The sequence below is a fragment of the Pinus tabuliformis genome, chromosome J, assembly GCF_031772625.1.
Source record: "Pinus tabuliformis cultivar Carrire ecotype Pingquan chromosome J, CPIR1, whole genome shotgun sequence".
NCBI classification, from domain to species: domain Eukaryota; kingdom Viridiplantae; phylum Streptophyta; class Pinopsida; order Pinales; family Pinaceae; genus Pinus; species Pinus tabuliformis.
Genome location: NC_142295.1, coordinates 191,749,987 through 191,759,588, shown reverse-complemented (window position 1 = coordinate 191,759,588; position 9,602 = coordinate 191,749,987).

The following is a 9,602-nucleotide window of genomic DNA, read 5'->3' as shown; positions in this document are numbered from 1 at the left end:
AGATGCATGTTCTGACCCTGAGTCAGAACTCAACAAGGGGAATGGCAAAGGGAAGCAGATCATTGATGCAGAGCACAACGCCATTGTTAACACCACCAAGATCAAGAAGAATTAGCCCGAAGATCCAGAAGAGCGGGGGCGTCTTTTCCACTCACAAATGTGGGTGAAAGGTTCGCCGCTACAATTCATTGTCGACAGTGGCAGCGAAAAGAACCTCATTTCAGCAGAGGTCGTGAAGCGGTTGGGCCTACCGACTACACCACACCCGCAGCCGTACAGTATCGGGTGGCTTCACCAAGGATGAGATCTCCGAGTCCGCCAGCAGTGCCGCCTTCCCTACAGCATCAAGCCCTTTACAGATGAGGTATTGTGTGATGTTACACCTCTTGATGTTTGTGATGTACTATTAGGCCAACCATACTTATGGAGGCGACATGTTGTGTATGAGTCAAGGCCTCGCATTGTTATTATTACTTTGGGTAATTCATTATACAGGATACTGGAGGTAACCCCACCTACCACAACCTCTTTGATCACTGCTAAGAAAGGGAGCAAGCTCATCTCTCAGACTAGGAAATTCATTTTTTGTCTGGTTCACTCCCAAAGGAAGGGGAAGATTGCTGCCACATCCATAACCCTCGCGAAGGGTTCCTCCATGCAACAGCGGCAGTAGAGGGATACAGTCATGAAAAGACCCAGGAACAACTTCTCCTCACCCCCAGGGGTGCAGCACAAGTTTCAGGTGGGCGACAAAGTCTGGTTGCTTCTGTAGAAAGAACGCCTTACAAGAACCCATCAGAAGCTCAGACCACTCCAACATGGTCCTTACACCATTACCAAGGTTGTTGGAAACAATGCTTTGGAGCACATCATTCCCTCATTCCTTCGCCTACACCAAGTGTTCAATGTGTACCGCTCTCGACCATGCTTCCCACCATTACTTGACACATCATAGATTGCAGAACAGCTCACCAAGGACCAAGTTCAGCAGATGGAGGAACTCAACGCAATGGGGACCATTACTTCCTAAAGGGGGAGGAATGATCTAGGTGGATGTTGGTAGCCACTTGGACCCCCACAACTACCTCTTTTAGTTTTTCAATTTCCATAATTATAGCACAATTTACTATTTATAGTAGTTTTTTGGGTCCTAAACTTCCAGAGCCTTCTTGAAGACCTAAACGATGTTTTTTGGGAAATCTGGGAGCTACATTAGTTAATGAATTGATGTTTTTCTTCCCAAAGTCATATTTCTTAGATAGATTTTTCTAACGAGATATTGTACGCGTCAAACGGAGATCATATGTCAAAGTTACGATCCCGGGAAGTTGATGTACCAATTTACCCAAATAGGGCCTACAATTTGGTGTTTCATTTTCTAAGGTTAGGTTTTTCGATGTTTAGGGTTTTCCATTATTTTTCAACAATAAATAGGCCTTCGAACTTCATTGTAACATAGTTCAGAGGCATGTAGCTGCCACATCTCTTCTCAGAGATAAACTACCATCGCCCTAGCCAGATTATTTTCGTTTCTGTTTGTAAGCATGTTTCAGTATTTTACATTAATGAAATGAAGTATTATTTCCACTGCATCTTTGTGTTTATGGTTATCTCTGTAACTTGTTGTGTTCTTGTTTAAATCTGGATCAAGTGTGGAAGGCCAATTGAATGCACTATTCAATCTACAAAAAGCATTGTAGTGAGCACCATGTGTGACACTAGTTGTGGTAGCCACCACGTATCGAGAGCCAAGTATAAAGTCACTGGTCTAATTGGAGGACAATGAGTGGAACAATGTTGGATACTGATATTTTTGATGATGTATTTTTAGAGAGCTTATTTGGAAGTATTTTTGGGCCTGGTAATATTTTTTATTCGGGTAGTATTTTTGAGTCACAAGAATTATTAGATGAATATAATGATTTTATTGATGACCATAAATATCTAGAGCTAGAGTCCATTCCACATGAGAGAAAAATTTGCTTGTCCCTGAACCCAATTGCTAGTAATGTGATTCGATCCGCTTCTAAGATGTCTGCGATAGCGGAGGATACTACCATGGATGTTGTTCGGAGACTGCTCATGTTCGAAGATGAGTGCATTTTAGTGGCTCCCCATGGAAGGTAGGGAGAGCATGGATTGGATTATCTTGTTTTCACTATTCAGGATGTTGCCTTGCATCCCAATTCGGAAAATGTTGCTGATGTTAAGTACGTAAGCAAGGAGCAGAGGAAGCTCATCAGGAAAGCCAAAAAGGTGAAGATGAAACTACACGAGCAAATGAACAAGCATGGACCCTTTAGCAAAAAGACAAAAATGAAATGTTTTGTTGTAAACCTAGCTTAGACTTAGACCAGCAGGCAAGTTAAAGTTTAGGTCGTCGTGATTAAAGGGAGGTGTTAAAACATTAATCACGACGGCGCCAACGACGCAGCCCACTATTCCCATGTCAGCAAATTTAATGTGAGAGGACGGAGAGGACGGGGTCTGCGATAGTCAACAGAATTAGATAGAAAATTAATAATCACTTTGTAAGTTTACAAGCTGAATTTTGTATAAATGTATGTGCTTTATAATGCAATAAACAAGATCTTTGATAGAGTCTTCAATTTCTTTGTCAAACTCGTCTTTCACTTTTCCGCGTAGAATTGTTGTTCCACTTCCGTTGAAAAGCATGCTCGCCCTATTGGGTTATATGTCAAACTCATAAATCTATTTATAGCGAAGCGCTCGATGCAATGCATCAGGTTGCTCTTGTTACAGTACGGTCAATATCGATGGCATGTCCACCAAATATATCTCTCTTGTCCATAGATATACATGTGAAAGCTTTTCAAAAGTTCCGGATTCCCGTCCCTCCAGCCCGCAATGGGAAAATCAAAAGTCGTGGAATAATTTTATCACCACTACAAACAAAACGTTCTTAAGTGGGCGCGAATTGACGATGGAAAACCGTCCCCATCAAAAGAGCAACGTTCACATAACGGTCAATGGAAAACCGTTCCCTTACCATTTCATCGAGCAATAACTCGCGGGATCAACGTGGTTAATGCTGTCACCCTTGATAGCTTCCCTCAATAAGTTCAGTTGTACTCGCTTAACCAGAAGAAGCTAACAGGCTGTTCCGCACAATTTCAATGTACCTCACTTTTTAAACCCCTTTCCTCCATTCTACCTTCAATTTATTTTTCCTTCCGACCATTTTTCATGCCCTCGAGACATCCTCATAATTATTCCTCTGACACCAATTTTTCATGCCTTCAAGCCATGCACATCAGGTCTCCTTTCACACCAACATTTATCTTGTCCCGATCTGAACCCCAACTCTCAAAGAAATTTCAACCGAGGGACATTAGTATTCAATGCAAAAAATAATGGAGTATTCTACGGAGGCAGTAGAATGGCCCCTTCTCCGAGCTGCAGTGCGGAAGGAGTTCACAGAGGATCAGAGCACAGCGAAACCATAATTCGAATGGAGGGAATGGGCGCGGGTGTTGAATTCGAATGGAGGGAATGGGGATTACTTCGCGAGGTAATTACAGCTCAGGAATGTCAGGAATGTCAGGCAGGAATGTCAGGGAAATGTCAGGGCGGACCGGGAGGGTGGCGGAGAACGGGCGGAGAGATGGTGGCGGAAGAGGGAGAGATTTCCGGCAGCCGGAGCCGGACGATTTTCCGGCCGGTGCCGGAAAAGGGGCCATTCTACTGCCTCCGTAGACTATTATCCTTTGGAGTAGTCTACGGAGGCAGTAGAATGGCCCCTTTTCCGGCACCGGCCGGAAAATCGTCCGGCTCCGGCTGCCGGAAATCTCCCCCTCTTCCGCCACCATCGCTCCTCCCGTTCTCCGCCAACCTCCCGGTCCGCCCTGACATTCCCTGACATTCCTGACCGATCGCCGATCGCCTGACATCCTTCCTGCACAAGGGAATGCGCTGGCCGATCGGGGAGTAATTCATTCATGCGCGATCTTTCCCTCCATTCGAATTCAACACCCGCGCGCTGTGCTCCCCTACCCTTACTCTGGAGCCATTCTACTGCCGCCATTGTGGTTTCGCTGTGCTCTGATCCTCTGCGAACTCCTTCGGCCACGTACTCCTCGCAGGTAACTAACTCATATACTACTTTCAGCTACCTCTATTGGCTTGATTTCCTGCTTTTGTGAAGCCCATATCATCATAATCCCTTTAAGACTCTTTTCTGTGGTTCGATTTTTCTCCCGCAGAATTTCTTTCCAAAATCCTATTGCTTGTACCAGAATTGAAATTTTTCAGGGATTGAATTACAAACCGTGGATTTAGCCGCAGCGTCACATTATTTATTTTCCTGGACGCATCAGAGCATTTGAGAAGAAAACCAAACCAATGATTCGGGTTTTCGAATCCTGGTTAAAAAATGAATATTAAAACCATTACAATCCCTCTGTTATTCTTACTTTTTATTTATAAAAAAATATGTTTAGTGGTTACAGAACGATCGCGTGAGTGTTTGTAATTAGAATTAAGAACGATCAGCTGAAGCTCCATGTTGGGCTGCTCACTGTTAAGCAGCCATCGATTGCACTGCCCTCAAAGAAATGTTCCAGAAGGAAACTGTGGTCGTTGTCATCCATCTAAAGCAGTTGATTGTTAAGTTCCAGTTGTCGGAAATCAAGTAAATACAAGCATTGTCATTGACACTTTTGTAGCTGAGTGACAACTATATTCCACCATGAAATAACTCTTTTAGAAACATGATTATGTTCGAGGCAATATCATTCCATTCCCCCTTCCAGAAATACATCAGTCTTCCTATACGGTCCTATGTCATTAATATTTTATAGGCAGTCCCCTATTCCTACACGGCCTTGTCTCATTAATATTTTCACGATTGCCACACTATACTTTTTCGACAGGAAAAAACCAGCAAAAACTTTTGAAAAGCAGTAGTCAAGGCTAGGTTTTGTCTTATTAATATTTTCACAATTGCCACACTTCACGACAGAGAAAAACTAGCAAAAACTTTTGAAAAGCAGTAGTCAAGGCTAGGTCTGGTCTCAATAATATTTTCACAATTGCCACACTTTGTGACAGAGGACCAGCAAAGCTTTTGAAAAGCAATCTAGGGTACTTTTTGGCTCCTTTTGGGAATCAGCAAAGCTTTTGAAAAAGCATTCTAGACTACTTTTTGGTTCCTTTTGAGAATTTTGTTGAGGATTCCCATGACTAGAGTATTAGGCAATGTAGATAATGAGAAGAGTGTGATGACCCAATCCAAGCTTCCTCTATGTGACCACTTAGCCCACAAGCCCAGAACCAAAAGTGCCATGGCTTTAGATACCACATCAGCAGCAATGAAAGTAAAATTCAACTTGTAAGGGTTGATCCTGGATATAAACTCAAATGACAGTAGAGGGACAGCAAATACAGCCACAAACTTATTGATCCCTGCACATTGCTCGGGACTGAATACCTTCCACCATTTTACAGATCCATAAGCAAAGAACATTGTCACATACAGTGGAACAACAACACTGATTACAGTGTATAAATCCTTCCAAGTTATCATCCTTGCCACAGAAGGACTTGGATTTTGATGTGAGTATTTTGGTAGATTGTCCTGATTTCAATTCCACTTGATATTATGTAGCCTCACATTGATTTCACTTCCAGCCATTCTGCTATTGAATACAAACACTGCATAATGCCATCCCAGCAATTGGGTTCAAGTCTCTCCGAGAATCAATGAAGGGAATAGCCACCTAGATCAAGAATCTGACAAAAGGACCACATTACTATTACAACCGTGGTCATCTAAAAATGAAAAGATGATGTGTGAATATAAATCTATAGGCATCTGTAAGGTCTGAATCCTATAGTTTGGAAAGCTGCACCAAATGCTTCTGACGGGTTGGGTTCAAACTCAAACCACCAGATTTAGCCATTGAGCCATAAGAGGCCTATAGGCACACTAGCTGTCAGAAGAATCAGTATGGTCCTTTGCAGAGAAAGGCCTATGAGATTCCAATTCTTAGAACCAAATGCTTGGCTACAAATAGGATCCATTCCTGATGCCAATCCAAATATAGATTTCCTGATGGTTTCTTAATATAGATAAGTACAATTGGGTTCCACCAAATCATTGAGGAAATGATACAGGGGACTAATTCAATTGTTTATAACTTTGAACATTTAAGTAGCATCATAGATCCTCTTAGCCTACGCGTGGGCCGTAACCAACATATTAGAAATCAACGGATTCAAATTCGATATATTTTAACCTTCTAAGAAATCATTCTTAATCTCATTAAAGGCGCCTAAACCAACATTGTAAGTCCATAGGAGAGCCCTTGTGTGGAATTTTTTTTCCTGACTACAAACATAAACTTCATTTTCTAAGCATTGTGCTTAAAGCCTAAATCCAAGAACACAATTAGACCTAACCTTGGTAGTCAAAAAACTTGCAAAATGACCATCACTTCCCACGGTACAGTTAAAAGGTACAGTAAGTTTCTCACTGCTATGATTTTTAAAAGCGGTTGTATGTAGCATCCTCTTAGAAAACCATATTTTTTTACTTGCAAGTCCAACTAGCAACTTGCAAAATGACCATCACTTCCCAAGGTACAGTAGTTTCTCATAGCTATGATTTTTAAAAGCTGTTGGATGAAACAGCCTCTTAGAAAACCCTACTTTTTTACTTGCAAGTCCATTTATAAGCATCAAGAGAAACTTGCAAAATGACCATCACTTCCCAAGGTACAGTTAAAAGGTACAGTAAGTTTCTCAGTGCTATGATTTTTAAAAGCTGTTGGATGTAACAGCCTCTTAGAAAAGCTTATTTTTTTGCTTGCTATTCCAACTATAACCATCGTGAGCAAGATCTGATATTTGCAACTCCTTTAGGAGCTATAGCTGTTACCCATTTTTTCAGCATTTTTTGCTAGTTTAGCAAATTCGGTTTCTTTGAAAATGCAATTTAATCTAGCAATTGAATACCAAAACACCATGTTCCCTAAGAGGATGAAATTTCATTATCATTGCCTGATCTTTAAAAGGGTAAAGGGAATGATTGACCTAAGTGCTACTATTTATGATATGTTTTCCTCTCCTAAGAAATGTTGCGAATATCTCAGATCTCTCTTTTGATATTTTCAACTTCTTCTAAGTTTTTCAAGTTGCCAGTTTTTTATTTTTATTTTTTGGTTTTTTTAGGTTCAAGTTTATGCTTGCTAGTATTTTCCAATACTTTCTCAGATAATTCCAACATATTTCTTTGCAACCTTGGCAATGTCTTCTCCTAAACAATATTTGGATCATTGCTCCTAGCCATATCTTCCCATGGAAACTTAAAGACTTCATTTTCTCCTAAACAATAGATCCATACAAAATGCAATCCATCTTCCAATGCAGCAACCTCAAAACCTCCAAGGTGCAGTGTTCTTTATCCATGGTCTTCATCTCCCAAAACAGAAGAATGTAAAAATTTTGATGCCTGCTGGTTGGCTTCTTCTTTGGTGCTGGGCTGAAAATAAGCTTGAAAGATAGCCCACCAGTCATACTGAGACATGTTTGTGCAGCTCGGTGTGGGCCAAGGTTTGAAAGGAACCTTTGCATAAAATATTTACCATCAACCAGTGGCATTTTTCCTGTCATATTGTCCAGACCATACTTCTGTTTACAATGCCTAAATTTACACAATTGACATACAGTCCAGCCATGCATTTTTATCTGCTTATCATCCCTTTCAAAAGTTTCTTTTGACTCTGAGAAACACTGCAAGTTGACATAGTTAATGTCCATTTCACAGAAGGTAAAATTTCGTTTTCCTTGCAACCTTCCTCTTCTACATTCCTGGTCTGCAGGACTTCTTGAGTGGATAAATTTTGTTTTACAAGGCTGAGATTATTCATGACATTACAAGCATACCTAATCAGGAAATGATCTGGACCCTCCTCTTTGGTGACAGCTCCATTTTGTTGGAAGATTTGCTACCCTGTCAAAATTGTAGGCACTGACCTAGACTATCATCAGTTGTATCAATGGGTGACTGTAAAACTCCATCCGCTGCCTCAGGAAACTCATCACTTCCTCTGCCCAATAGCACCATTGACATTGTTGACATCAACAGTGCCACCAGCTGCATATGTATCATTGTTTTCTGCATCCTCTGTCTTGCTCTTTTACACATCTTCCATTGATTTAACCTTTAGTTTTGGCTGCATTATTTCTTTGGAATGCCTCACTCCCGGCTGTTGTATTTCATGGCCTAAGTCTATCCTAAGCGCAACACCACATTTTCCGTTATCATGGTCATAATTGTCACTTGCTAGATTATGGTTTCAACTTTGTCATCGTCATCTTGCCAATGGTTAAAAACCATGTCTTTAGTGGATGGTGCATTTAAGAAGTGATCAATACTATTTTTCTCAAACTCTGAGTACAAAATCTTTTCCATTCGCATTTCCTCAATGAGATCAGGGGTATCCTCACAATTGCCATCCGGGCTGTTGCCCAAAGGTACAATGGTCCACCTTTATCAATCTTCAAGTACAATGGCTACAAATAGGATCCATTCCTGATGCCAATCCAAACAGAATTTATTGAAAAGAAGATTGTAGTGACTATAAATTGGGCTCAATCTCAAAATTTCAACTAGTTTTCCGCTAGAAAATGAGCTCAAATCACAGAAGTTATTCCAAGATTTTTAAAATTTAATTCATGGAATATTTTCAGAGTCCTCTGCAAAAGGATATAAGGTCAAGAAACACGAATTTGTGGACAATTGGCCAAGAATATCGAAAACTGAATATTATAAAACAAAAATAATTGTGCAACCGACGGCTCACTGACAGCCATGTAAGGATTTTTGTGGCAGAAGAAGAGCACAGCCTTCAAATAGAGAAACATACACTCTGTTGTTCAAACAATTTCGCGTGAATATTGCGGTGGGAAGCTTCAATTTCATTGCAGACCACGCTTCTCCTCTGTCTCTGTGTTATAGTATGTCCTGCTGTTTCACATTTGCTTAATATTTGAAAATTGGTAGACGGGAGTTGCTGTTTCACATTTGCTTAATATTTATGTTATGTTTTTTTGCTTCAGAGTTAGGTAAGCAGAAAACACGGTTTTGTAACTAAATCTTTGCATCTGTTCATGTTGTCAAAGGAATCTTTCCTTTAAGGAATGCCTTGTTGAAAATGAATGAGGCAAAAAGCAACATCTTAAAGGAAATGCTTGCATCCCAAATTTTTTGCATCCTTTTGTGCTATTTGTTTTTGTCATCATTGAGTGATTGATATTTTAGACCTCAAAAAAAGCATAAAAGAGGTTTTATATTTATATATATGTTGAATAACTTGCTAAGATCGAAATTTTGGTTTTGATGTCCTTGCATATTCTTTGACCAGATTAGTTCAAAATGGGCAAGCAAAAGAAATGGCAATATATCATGGATCTTGAGGTTCAAGACCTCAAAGGAAAAATGACTTTCTCTAATAAAGACTTGGTTTGGACAGAAATAAATACAAAAAACAATGGTATTGATCGTGTTGCTGTAATCCCGTTACGACGGGTTGCTGACTTTATAAAAGGAGAGGAAGAAAATCCTATTGCTCCATGTAATT